The sequence below is a fragment of the Lycorma delicatula genome, chromosome 6, assembly GCF_047948215.1.
Source record: "Lycorma delicatula isolate Av1 chromosome 6, ASM4794821v1, whole genome shotgun sequence".
Taxonomy (NCBI): domain Eukaryota; kingdom Metazoa; phylum Arthropoda; class Insecta; order Hemiptera; family Fulgoridae; genus Lycorma; species Lycorma delicatula.
This window is the reverse complement of record NC_134460.1, coordinates 39,603,130-39,617,810: the sequence shown is the minus strand read 5'-3', so window position 1 is coordinate 39,617,810 and position 14,681 is coordinate 39,603,130. Positions and strand designations below refer to the sequence as shown.

At 31.0% G+C, this 14,681-nt stretch overlaps 1 long non-coding RNA gene across 1 annotated transcript in view; it reads left to right on the top strand.

The window, feature by feature from the left end:
* Positions 1 to 14,681, top strand: part of LOC142326554 (uncharacterized) — a 138,334-nt gene that overhangs the window by 70,503 nt on the left and 53,150 nt on the right. The window contains exon 2 of the long non-coding RNA XR_012756803.1: positions 2,839 to 2,923. This is a non-coding gene — a long non-coding RNA (uncharacterized LOC142326554). The remainder of the gene's footprint in view (positions 1 to 2,838; positions 2,924 to 14,681) is intronic.

The following is a 14,681-nucleotide window of genomic DNA, read 5'->3' as shown; positions in this document are numbered from 1 at the left end:
TCGATCTATGATCATGCTACATTGGAACACATTGAAATACATGTCATGTGTTTTCTTTAAACGTAAGTTGTATGATGAATCATAATTGAATGAAATGAAATTTTGTTTAGTCTATGTGTAATTTTATATAGTAGATTAAAAAAAGAGGGAAAAATACATAGGATAAATTGACTGGGGAGGAGTGGTCCTCATTGTGATGGACTGGGTCAGCCTCTTACTAGTTAGCGGTTGATAAAGTGTACTGTATTTAGATTGATTAAAAGAACAAATGAAAATGACATTACGTGGATTATTTACCCTTTCGGACAGAATTTGTGGAATCTAATAATTTTTTTTTTTTAAATACACCGAAACATTTTTCGAATATTGATAGGTTCAGGTCAGCTTTAAAAAAATATTCAGTTATTTGGATTTTGATTTTATTTATTCAAATAGTTCTTGCTGTTAACAGTTCTTCCATTTTTTATATATAAAAGAAAATTTAATAATTTTCACGTCTGCATTTACATTTTAGATTTATGCACTGGAGCATTTTTGTACTTTGCCTTATTGCTGGACGTCGAAATTGCAAATGTTACAGCCTGTGATAAGTGTGTTGATATCTTATTTAAATGGCATTGAATTTTAATTTTTTCTACAAATTATTTAAGAACTTTATATAGAAATGTTTTCTTAACATTTTCAGATTGTATTATATCAAGGGGAAGGGTTAATTTAATTAATTAACCGTGTACTAAACACGTGGAACGGAATATAACCAACACCAACTGGAATACGTGTATTTAAGAAATTTACTTATTAATTTTAAAACTAATTAAGCAGTTTGATAAATTAATTTAAAAAATCTTCTTTTATAATATTAATTTTTTTGAAGTATGAATTCACCGAAACATTTAAAATCTAACACTTCTAAACCTGACAATACTGGAAAAACATCTGATTTAGTTTCGAATATTAGAATTGCGAGTTCATTGTATTTAATCAATTAGTTTTAAATTTTAATAGTTTTCACTATTGATAAAGAAATAATTAGTTTATAAGTCCATTTACAATAAGCCTACTAGTTTTTTTGGATAAAAAATTTTTTTTTTAGGGTGAGTAAAATTAACAAGGTTTTTAGCCTGACCGAAATTCGAACCCAGTCTATTTTAGATGAAAGGAAGACATATTAAGATTCCACCTTGGAGGTTAACTGTTAACAATTAGAAAAATCTATTTAAGCATGTCTCGTCTTATGTCAAGTTGTAATCGACAAATAGAATATATTACATTTTTAAAAAAAGTATCTAATTAGTATTTTAATTTATATTTTGAAGGTGTGATTAAATTAAGAAAAATATTTATGTAAAGTTTGAATTTCAAATTTACTGGAAAATTTTATATATTTCCTGAAATAGGAGATCCCTGTTGTAATATACCTGAAATATCCCATTGATATTGAATATTATTAACAGTTCAGACGTTTAAGATGTTTTATGCTTGGCGAAAGGGATTAATATTTTCAATGATTTTGTGACTAAATTTCCATAATCATTTTGACGAGCAAGCCAAACCGTATCTAAATCTTAAGATGTCTATTGTTGTTGTAATTTATCGTCAGACATTTCGATATGCTGGTCGTGAATTTCAACTGGTAATCTAGCAGCTGCAACAACGTTTTCACTAAATGGATTCAATATCCATCTCTTCGAGAAATCGTTTTTATCTTTAGGGATATACTCGGCCAACTGAATTTTTGTTATGTTCGAACATGACGTTCTCACAGTGAATATTATGCAGGCTGACCAAATTAAAAGGAGGATGTACATATCAATCAAGTTGTAATCATTGCCCATGTTTTTACGTTTCATATATGCATGTGTTTCACACCCTTCGCTATCAACTTAAAGTTTTAAATAGGTTTCATTGGATGGGGTTAGGAGTTGCGAAACATTCATTATTATTATTATATTTTTTTTTTTAGTTTTTGGGTGTTGTGGAGGTAAAAAGGTTGAGAATCACTGCTGTAGACACATTAAGACACTATGAAGACACTTAGGACTAGAACCTGCAGTCGGTTCAACCTTCTTATACCATTTCCATTGTTTAATAAGTTCACTGTCAAGTGATTAGTGCGGCAGTTAAACCGAAGTTCGTACTTTGAAGTGAACCTTTGCATTTCCTTCAACGTAGACTTTAATAATAAATAATCCCAGATCTCGCGTTGAGATGTCGACACTTCGCTACATTACTCTGAAACTTCTACAAGATGTCGACATTGCTTATACTCGCGTTGCCCCATGGTTCGATCTTATAGGTCCAGATAGATTTTATAATTGTTGACTATACCAGTAGCTTTTTAGATAAAGACAAGCGTAAACGTCTGCCCAACAACCAGAGCATTTCCTTGAACTTTATCTCAAGTTGCCGTCTCTTCTTTTTTATACTCGTATTAACGCCACGATGCGGAACTACAAACCGTATCCGAGCTGGGGGTGGCGGAGGCTCTCAGACTGTTGGAGAAAGCGGCTGTGACCAAACACAGCCATCTTCGGGTCATCTGCCAAGAGAACCCTACTCCACAGGGTGTAAGAAAACGGCCTCATGCCTTATTAGACGAATCATCATTAAGAGGCGGCACGGGGGTCGAAAAATGACAAACCAGGCTTACGGGTCTCTATATCGCATAACATATAAATGGAAACCGCGCAGAATTGACCGTTTTCACAATTAAATTTTGCCAAACTATAAAAACCTATACAACACCCCGAACCGTCCCACAAAGAGACCACCAACGGTATGATGAATATACTTATATGTATATATATATATATATATATATATCTTTTTTATTTTCAGACTCAAACTGGACACCCTAGGACTTGACGAACTCAAAATTGAAGGAGGATCCCTGCCTCAAATCTGGCCCAGAAATGAGACAAAGGTAAGTAAATATCCGCGATTACACACTGACCACAAAGTGACCCAAATAGCAAGCGAACGCTGTTTTTGGCGTATAAAAGCGCGATTTTTTTTTTAAGCGATGCACGATGTTACAATCCCAGTAGGTACCCCAAAGAAAAAATAACAATATAAACTGGGCTACATACAACTCCACTCACAGTGATAGTTTGTTGTAACCTCCGAGCCAAGGGAAACTATTGCCTTTTCCCTTCGTATAATACGAAAAAAAAATAAAACCTTTTTTCTTTTTTTTGTGTGTTTCTGTTTCTGTGTTTCAGATTCCTCAGCCAACACAACATTTTTATGTAAGAACTCCACCTCTTTCTACTTCAAACCTCAAAACCGCCGCTCCCAAACCGCGACCGCGAAATTAAATCCCATTGTAAGTTCCTTACTTCCTGTTTACGCCGTTGGCGTAAAGTCGTTTTATTCCAATGAATTCAAGGTTATGGTCGAGTCTTGTAGTTTACAGGCTTGGTAATTTATTTTGCTGTTTTGTAAGGCTTATCTACGTGTGTTTTTAAATAGGTTATTTGGATTTATTTTCGATATCAATTTCTCTCAGGCTCCAGCTTGTCTGACTATTGCATCATCGTATTGGTGTTAGCTTATTTATATCACGCATTATTTCATTGCTGTTTAGTCTTAATGTATATTTAGGCTTAGTGTTTTTTTATTCTCAACCAATTTCAATGTTGTCATAGTTCCTAGAAGTCTATTTCTCTTTGTCTGCCCTGATGTCATTTCTTCAACTTGCGTATTCAGAAATTATTTTTATCAGTCTTACGTAATTCTTTAGTGGACTGCTCGCTTAAATTATTTTTGTTATGTCTTCGTTCCCGAATTCCACACCGTTTCTCTAATCGTTCTCATACTAACACTAAGACACTACTCTTGTTGTCAACACACACACACTCTTCTGTCCATTGCTTTGTTCGCTTCCCCTTCTTCTCACCACGCCAGCTTTTATTCATTCTAGTTCGGACTTTCACGTTCTGCGGATCCTGGTCCTCTTGGAGGGCCAGGCTTCGATGTTTTCTTTCTTTTACTTAATGTTAATACTTTCGTCGTCTTCGCACTTATAAACGTAGCGGTATTTCTCTGTTAAAATATTTTCTAATCCTACTCGTCAGTTTTTCGTGATTTCACAGTTTTCTATATTCGTCCAGCCTCGTTTCTTCGTTAAGTTATTCTTCAAATTCTACATTACGTCTCTGTGGAAAGTGCTTCAATCATTACTAGCTGTCAATTCTGTCGACGCCGAATTTTCTCCAGCTTCTTATTACAATTTCAGCGAAGCAGAATTTCTTCAAACTCGTTGCTACACGTTTCAGACACCCAGTCTTGCTCAAACTCGAAGCCACATTCTCACCACTGTATTCCTGATACACCACGGCGGACTACCTCTTACCCACCATCCTCAAAACTTACAATTAATTCAATCAGCACATGCGACTCCCTCCGAAGAAGGGGGGGAGGGAATTGCTCCCTCCAAATAACTAGGGCCCCGGTAGGTGCATTCCTGCTAGCCTATAAGGTCCTAGTACCGAAAGAACTTCAGCGGATGGACCGAAGGGGAATCACGCCGGGAGTACGAGGCTCAAAAGTTTAGTCACCCACGTTCAGACCCAGTAAATAAATTTCACGCTGGTCCATACGGATAGGAACGCGAATCACCAAATCCGTCCATAAATAAAACTTAACATTTATAACAGCCACTAAATAACCCATGAAACCCGCCCGATAATAGAAAGATACAGCAGCATGGGACATTGTTCAGGCTCTGTGATCTGTAGGGAGAAATATTGAAACTCCCGCCAGTCTTGCCTTCCGTTCCGTATATGAAATTTCCAGTTAGTTGCCGATCGAGATGTAGGCCTAGATACCTCAACCTCTTACTCTAAGTTTTTGGAATTACAACATCAAGATGTACAACAATAAAAATATCATCAAAAATTAAACGTGGAAGAAGCAATGAAATTCTCTTGCCGTTTTTATTTAAAGTTTACCCATATAAAAGATAGTGATCGGGGTTACTCATCAGTTTATTTATAAAATTCGTTATTAATCAAAAGGCATTTTGTTTTATTTATAAACTTGTTAACTTCTATTTTAGATGAACTTTCATTTTTACATAAACGTTGAACAATCGACTTTTCCGTCTTCATTTTTCTGCGAAAGGTTGTTCTTCGTAATAGCTAAATTTAATTTAATTATTACATTTTAATTTAATTAATATATAATAATTAAATTAATTTAATTTTAATTAATATTAATCATTATTTTAAATAAATTTATTATTTTTAAAAATAGGGTTAATAAAAATTATGCATTATTCAAATCTAAATGAACAAAAATGTTTATCCGTGTTTGGATGGATTGGCAATTTTAACAGATCACGTATAAATTTAACTAAATTACTCTATCAATTTAAATAGGCCAAGTTGATTTTAAATGTCACTTATAATTGTATACACCTGTTGTACTAGAGAGAAATATATATATATATATATATATAGTTTCTATATGACAAAATATAGAATCTGACTAATCGAAAAATCTATTAATATAATGACCTTAGGATTATGAAATTCTTCGTTCTACTTAAAATAAAATTATAATTTTGTTAAAGTAAAAGGTATTTTAGCAAAACGGTGAGTAATCACAATATTCTGAATTGAAATATACGAAAAAAGTAATTGCCACCTAATGTGAAACTGATGTACCGTAAAGAAAAAATATATTAAATTTGCTAACATTGCAAAAAACAAAATCGTCGTAATTAAAGTAAAATACAATATCATTATAATGTTCAACTCATTCAATAAAAGTACAATTATGAAATAAATGTGTTTTGTAAATTAACACATTTATTAAAAAGAGGAAGAGACAAAAAAAATGCAATTAAGATAATTAACACAATCTGACATTTTAAATGCAACAATTTTTTAAAAAAAACTTGTTGTATATGTTAAAGATTAAAGAATAAAGATGTTAAAGATTAAAATTAAAGATTAAAAAATTATAAAATTAAGGAATAATGCTAGTAGATTAATAAAATAAATTCGTTAATAAAAAGTGGTCAAAATTTATTGAAAAATAAAACCGTCTAAATTTAGATGTGAATGTTGATTGTTAAAATTTATCGTTAGTAATATTTTTAAGTGACTTAGGACAAATATAAATATGAAAATATTTTTTACAAAGAAAAATGGACGTAATATATTTAAAAATAATAATTAGTATATTATATATTTTATTTTTCGTTACCGGCCACTAACGTTGAATTCCTGGCTGATTTCCTTTCCTTCTAACTCTCCTTCATTTGTAAATTACGTGTTCCTTTCTTTCTTGGAACCATTTTTTATTGCTAAACTCTGGTTGCTTTCTAAAACCTTCACAAACTTGGATCCTCTTCCAAAATGTATCTCTTTCCCTTACTTCTGTTGGATTTATCCCTGCAATCACGAGATCTTTCACCTGTGTGATGCTATAAATCACTATAAATCAGGTTTTTGCTTCTATCGTTATATTTGAAAATTCTCTTTGTCAATCTGTTTTCATCCATTCAAGTTGAGTGCGTGTAGAAGGTTAATCTTCTTTTTCAAATGGCATCTGTGAGTCTGTCTATGCGGAAGTAAAGATCTTTGTTCTTCCGTAGCCTCCAACCTTCATCAGTTTTCCGAGTATTTTTCTTCAGAGACTTGATACGATAGAACCGACGATTGGATTTGAACCATACCACAGTCCACCAAATTTTGACTAACGAATTGGACATGAAAAATTGGTCCCAGAAAACCTCACTTTTGAACAAAAAACGGCAGGGTGGAAGTGTGCCACGATCTTCTAGGGCGAACTGAAACTGATCCTGAGTTTCTAAAAAATGTTATTACTAATGATGAATCTTGGTTATCTGAGTACGACTCAGAAACAAAACGCCAGAGCAAGGAGTGGCATACTTCAAACTCAACACGTCTCAAAAAATCAAAAATGAGCAAATCAAAAGTCAAAACTATGCTAATTTGTTTCTTTGATAGTAATGGAATTGTCCATAAAGAGTTTTTGCCTACAGGACAGACTGTAATTTATATGTTTACCGAAAAATTCTTGAAAGACTGCGGAAAAGAGTTGCCCACGTGAGATCAGCCATGAAAGACAACTGGATTCTGCATCATGACACACTTGTCACACTGCACTTTCAATTAATGGGTTTTTGGCAAAGAAAAACATTCCTGTAGTCCGTCAACCATCTTATTCACCTGACTTGAGTACCTGTGACTTTTGCCTGTTCCCGGCTTTTAAAAAAATATCTGAAAGGACACCATTTTTGAACAGTAGTAAACAAAAAAAAAATGTAACCAATTATCTGAAGGATATTCCCGTTTTTGAGTTCTAACACTGCTATGAAAAGTGAGAAAACCGTTTGAAGCGTTGCGTGGCTTCCCAAAGGAACTATTTCGAAGGTGATAACAGCTCATGTATAATTGGATTGTGAATAAAAAGTTTTTCTTATTCTAACCAGTCTTATTACTTTATTTACAGATCTCTCATACAACAAATAAATCTAACAGAAAAATTAAGTGTGCATAATTATTTAGAAATTAAGTAAGAAATAGAACTGTAAAAAGAAAATAATAACTTTTAATTAAATAAATTTCAATGAAATTTTCATCAAAAAACAATTAATTCTGCAGTAAGGAAATAATTACTCTTAATAATTCCGTTTTTTAGATAGGAAAATATGGAGTGTGCATAAAATAAAATTCAATAAAGAACCGAAGTAATTTTTACAAAAAATCGTTTTCATCTCCATTTTATTAAAATTATTTTGAAGTATTTTCATTTTACATAATAGAATTCATTGTTGCATCTTCGAAAAAATTAAAATGGATAAAAAAATTAATTTATTGAATTTTACTCTATATTTTTTAAGTTTTCTTTACAAAAGTCTAGATTGGTTAAAATTTTCTTGATCTTGATTTTATCGTTCTCTATTTTTTCTGAAAATTTGCTGAAATGTGTATACTAGAATTTTTTTCCTATGATATATTGAAAGTGACTTCTATTCGTGAATTCTTCTTAAGTGACTCCTTCTTCCAGTCAGTAATAACTCTTTAAATTATTTTTCTGTGTTCCTTTATAATTAATATTCCTAACTTACTTTTAACATTTTTAAAAAGCCGTTCTCTGTAGCGGAATAGTAGCATTTCGGCCTGTCATCTGGAGATCCCGGGTTTGAATTCCGATCAGGCATGGCATTTTTCATACTCTACAAAATTCCATTTCCATATCCATATCCCACGGACAAGCTTTTAGATTTATGTGGCGAGATCATCAAGAAAAAAAAAGTTATATAAAAAAAAGTATTTACACATAAACTGATATAAAAAGTCTTGCTTAGTTAATTTATAAAGCAGTAATTTAGTTAAATTAATTTTAATTAAAATAGCAATCACTATTGTTATTTAATTTAATAACTAATTTTTTTTTTATTAATCATTTCGGTTTTCATTAAAAAACTATGCAAGAAAACTAGTTTCTTGCTTACATTTTCCAGCTTAATAATTTAGAGAGAAAGTTATTTCGTAGAGATTTACTTTCTTGATGATATCAATCGTTGATTGGTTGAAATGTATAATTTAAAATTATATAATCAAAGTGAATAATTTTTTCTTTGCAGTTGGTATTGATTTCTTCCATTTTATATAATTTATTTTGCATAAATTTACATCTTTTTTATAAAATAACAAAGGTATATAAGTGCATAAGTAATCCGATCAGTTTAAAATCCTTTTATCATGTTAATTAATTTGAAATTATAATTATGCCACCAAATAAACTTAAGAAAACTTTTTTAGTTTCCGCTGTAATTGTCCAAGTTTCGCAATTTTTTGATTTCAATGTTAAACTTAATAGAATTTTTTAAAGATATGACACCTTTTTTTTTAATAATCTAGAGGAAAATGGTGAAGAAAGAAAGAATTCTTTTGTTCAAAAAAGTGGTTTTAAAAAAGTAATACGTTTCCTTAGTATTTATACTGAATATTGAAATATTTTTTCATTTCATTATCGTTTTAGATTGATTCGATCCAAATAAGAACTGAGGCTATTTATTTATTTAAATGTATCTATAAATTTATTGATATGGTAAAACAGAACTATAAAACAAGAGATAAATATTAAAAATCACGACTACTAAAAAAAAACATAGCTGACAAACGTTGCACTTTTTCTTCTGGTTTGGTTCCATCGTGATTTCGTATTATACTAGGAAACACCTGTTTGAATTTTGAAACAGGAAGATTGGTTGGAAAGATATAACAACATTTCCGTGATATGTTAGATCGAGAGTGTACCTGATTCATGCAAAAATTAGCCTTCAACCTATTAATAAATACACCTTAAATTTTGAAAATCAGATAAACATTTGCCCAGATATTATAAGAACACCCCATTGCACCTATGTTCAGCCCCTATGTTGTGGACATGCCAGAGACAAGATCTAAAAAGTATGGCTACGCCGATGACTGGGTGCTAACAATAAAATGTAGATCATTTGAAGAGTCTTGTAAAAAATTGAAATGCTAGTAAAACAGAGGTGTCATGCTTCCATCTGAGTAACAAGTTCGCTAATAGGGAGCTTAAAAGTCTATTCGAGAATACATGGCTCTTTCACAATAAGACACCAAAATATCTAGGCGTAACACTTGATAGAACGCTTTCATTTAAGGAGCACCTAATGAAAACTGCAGAGAAATTGAAAGCGAGAAACAGCATTATACATAAGCTCTGTGGAACAACGTGGGGAGCATCGGCTTCCACATTGCGCACATCGGCTCTGAACCTGGTCTTCTCAGCTGCTGAATATTGTGCGCCAGTATGGCTTAACAGCCTTTATGTTCATAGAATTGTTGCTCAACTTAATAACACTATGAGAACGATTGCCGGGGTTATCAGGTCTATTCCCGAGGAATGGTTCCCGGTATTGAGCCACATACCACCCCCAAACCTGCGCCGTATGAACGCTCTTGTAAGAGAGTACAAGAAGATTATGGACAATCGAAACCTACCGATACATGAGTATATTGAGGATGCCAATCGTGGTCGCCTTCGATCTAGAAAGCCACCTATCAAAACAGTAATTGCTGGCACAGAGGACGGATTTAACCTAACTGACGCCTGGCGTCAAGAATGGACCACAAAGCAGAATAACCGAATCCCATGTATTACTCAAAGGCTGCCGGGTTTTGACTTGCCACGTAAGACATGGTCAACGCTAAACAGAATACGGACTCAGCATGGTAGGTGCGCCTATTTCCTGTATAAATGTGGTAAAACACCGACGCCCCTTTGTGAGTGTGGTGAAAATCGATCTGTTAAACACATCCAGAAGTTTTCCCTAGGACAGGTTATGAAGGGAATCCTGAAGATTTCCTGATGGCGACTCCAGAATCAGTAGCATATATTAATTTGTTATATCTTTGTTTGTAATTTTTGACTGTAATTGGTGTTAATCTTTTGGTGCCATACGTTATATAAATAAATAAATATTTTATCTAAGTAAATTTAATTCTATTGTTTTTTTAATATTGTTCACTCGTTTAATTTGAACCATTCTGTTCAGATGAGAATGTAATAGAAGCTCACAATTTACAGTTCATTAATTCAATTTATTTAAGTTTGTGTTTCAATCGGAAAATCTCTATTACTACACTCCTAGTAATGTAAGATTTCCAACGCGGGAACATACCACTAAGTCGGTTCAGCCATTGCGATTCTACGGTGGAACAAACATACATATATACATACGCCCTAAATACATTGCACTCTTTTTTGGGCAGTGATGTAAAAAAACATATATTTCTTTGTAAATCTGTTGTTGTAAAAGGCGTTTTTAAACCCAATATAAACTTACGGGGTACAGGTTTAGGGTACAGCAACCATAAGAAATATCGAAATCATCCAAAGATTCAAGAACAAAGTGCTGAGAAACATATTAGTGGCGCCATGGTTTGCGAATAACAGGGATTCCACGACTACCTAGAGATGCCATCTATTCATGAAGAAATCCAACGGCTAAATTCAAAGTATAATATACTATTAACTTTTATAAATACGTTAAAATAATGAAAAACAAAAAAACCCTAAAAAATAAAATATAATTCAAAATAACAGGTAAATAATTCCTTCAACATATATATATATATTTATATATCAACCTATCATAACAGTACCGATGAAAACAACCTCGAACTGAAACAAAAAAATAAATAATAAAAATAACCCTAAAAAAAAAAAAAAAAGGTTAACGCGCACGAAAACCATTTGTCTGTTAACTTTTTGGGTAATAGTGAAGATATGAGATGACTGCTGAGGCTGTGTGTATTGGATCTAGAGGTTATTCTTCACTGAATATCATTTTTTTGTTACTGAAATTTTGCTGTTACTATTTATGAATTGTTTTTAATTTAGTAATATTAATTCTACTTTTCGTTGTGTATGAATTATGAATTGTTTTTAAGTTTTGTGGTTTCGTCTTTGATTTATATGTGACCAGTGTTAATTTGTTATATACCTTTTGTTTCTGATATATGACTTGTGACAATTTTTTATACTCTCTTGCTTGTTCTGTTTTGTTTCATTTAATTTTATTGTTCTGTATAGTTAATTTTCGAATTGTGTATACTTTGTTACGTTTAGTTATATTTAAAATATTTTTTATACGTTTTATTGTATTTTACTTTGTTTAAACGTTTGTATTGTCTTGAAAGTTATCTCTGGATGTTTTCTTTTCACGTCATTATTACTCTGTTCGGTTAATTATAGTTTTATTTTTCAGGAAACTGATTGTAAATAAAGCAATATACAAAAAAAGAAGTTGAATTTTGTCATTTTGTCAAAGAGTATATTAAGAAAAAGAAATTTATTAAATTAAAATAAAAAGGTTTATTTCACATAAATAATAATTTATTATTATTATTTTATTTTCTGTCTACATCGTTCTAATTTCCACGATTGTTTTGATCTGATATGTCTCGTAGTTATTTATTTCATTTTAAAGATAAGAGTATCCTAATGAATTATGTATAGAAACAATGTCGTATATAAATTGTTTAATTTAAAAGAATTAAAAATTTAGTGGAAATCTGTTTTTGTTCCTCTAATGGAAATGTCATGAAACTTTTACTATTTGTCCTTATTTCGGTCAAGAACTTATGCTGTGAAATTTCAACTCTATGATATACGTTTTCTGTTCCGTTTTACCATGAAAAAAAAACGGTTGACTTCATGAGTAAATACTATGACTCTACTTTTCTATGACTCTAACCTTTTTGAATTCTGGTACTATTTTTGTTTAATCTTTAATATTGTCTTATTTATTTTTAAATAATTAATTAATATTAATTTTATGTTTAAAATTTTAAAATAACTGGAATAATATTGTATAGCTAAGTTAGTTGTATCTTACAAGTAATGGTAAAAAGACTAGATGAGGACATCTTAATGCCCCCAACTGGGAATAAACTTCAAGGTATAAAATGTAGGAGGGGATTATGGCTGGGAGGAGATACATAATTCTTGTAGCGGTTTCAACTCTGCACCTTTATCATCTGTCAGCTAGGTGGATAGAATGTACATCTGCTCTTTTCTTTCTCACTAGCATTCACTATTTCTTCTTTTAACTATATATTATCTTTTTTTCTTCTTATTCATCCCTGTCCTTTATTACAACTTCTTTTTGTTACTTCCTTCCGTTTTTTTTTACAAAAAATGTTACTTATATTGATATAGACATTTAACAACAGCTTGTAACTTATACTGGAAAAGAAAATTCCGAAAAAAGACTATTTATCCTAACTTTAAATTATTGAAGTTAGAAGCCAGAATCTATTCCACTGAGCCCGCAATTTTACATTTTGGAAACTGGTTCAACTAGGTTGTGAAGTTTTTCAAATTTAAAAATTAACCCAAACGTAAAATTTTATAGTGCCTTTTCTTTCATTCCTTTTGCATTGATAATTTACCTTTGAAAATATATCAATCTATTACAATAAAGGAATTATGTTGTAGAATATACGTATATTTTGATTGTGAGTGTACTTGTGGTGGGGATTGAACGGTACAAGTCAGTCGGCTTCAAATCGCGTCGCTGATAAGAAGTGTGCGTGCAGCTGCAGTATTCAGTTGATACATGTTATACTTTTACACTTTACGCATTTTATAAATACAATGGACAGAAATCAATACACAAATATATACAGTACAATTACCGTTATTCATATAAGTCTTTTATACCGTAAAAATAAAACATTATTTCATAGATTCAATTGAACTTAACAAATTAAGAGAGGAGTAGTTCATTCCTTAACAAATTAGATAGAAGATTAATTTTTTCTTCTTTTTTTCAGGAAAGTATATTTTAAGTTTTAGGATTAGCCCATTATATAAATTTTGTTTAGATCAAGACTAATGCATATATGTTATTCAAAATTAGCTTATTATAATTTAGGTTGAAAATATTTTTATTTATTTATGGTAATATAAACATGATTACCATCCAATTTATTGATGACATGATATGATATAAATTACTACTGAAAATTTCATACTCATACACCATAGAGTATTAAAGCTGACATACTAGAAAAATTGAACAATGTAATGTTTTCTCGTTACTGAACCAATCATTGTGTCGTGTATTAACATGCCAATCCTACCGTAAGAGTGGTAATATTCAACACTCACATTAACATATTTATAATGTTTAACTCGTGTATTTGGTTTTATTCAGAAGGTTGTTAATAATGAGGAAAATCAAAAATATAAATTGTGTATTTTACCTAAAGTTTTTTATACATGGAAAGAAAAAGCGCTCGTGTGTAAAAAATTTCGAAAAGATAACATAAAGTAAAAAAATATACTGAATAACAATGTATTGCTCATTATTTGTACGCAGTAGGGGAGGAAAATCATTAAAATAATCGTAATTAAACAATATGTCTATTTAGTGTTTAAAATAAAACCTAAATTTCACTTCTTTCTATTTTAAAATTATTTTCAATATAATTAATTTTTATTCTTGTACGGATTCAGTAAATGGTTTAGTTCAATTAACAGTTTTTACATTTAACTTTCTTCACCGTTTACGTAAGAATTTAATATTAAAGTATATTCATCGTTCAAAGATAATTCAATATTTGATTTCATTGTTTAATTAAATTCCATCATATAATGGAATAGCAATTTTCTTCGTATACCACAGTACTGTTGATTAATCCTTAAAATAATGGGTTAGTAATACCACCACAAATTGACTTTATGGTATTAAAAATTTTCCATAATTTATTAAGGTTTTCGTGTATTATTTTAAACACTCGTATTATAAAAAAAAGGAATTTCTAAAAAATAATTAAGTCTGTTATTATTCTTATTATTAAACCCCTTCTACTTATTTTTTTCTTTAAAATAATAATAATGTGACCAAAGAAAAAATAATGTCAATAAACATGTGAACTGGCTCGCGGTTAACGTTTTGGATAACAGCGAGGACGTAAGATTTTTAAAGCGACTGCATATATATTAGATCTGTAAGTTCTCTGAGATTTGAGGTGAATCAGCTATCCTAAGGTGTTGTATATGGTCTAAATGTTTAATTCCTCTTCGCCAGTTACTTTTGTATATTCTTTGATTTGTTTCACTCTTTCATTGTTTGATTATTTATTCTTGTGTGATTTATG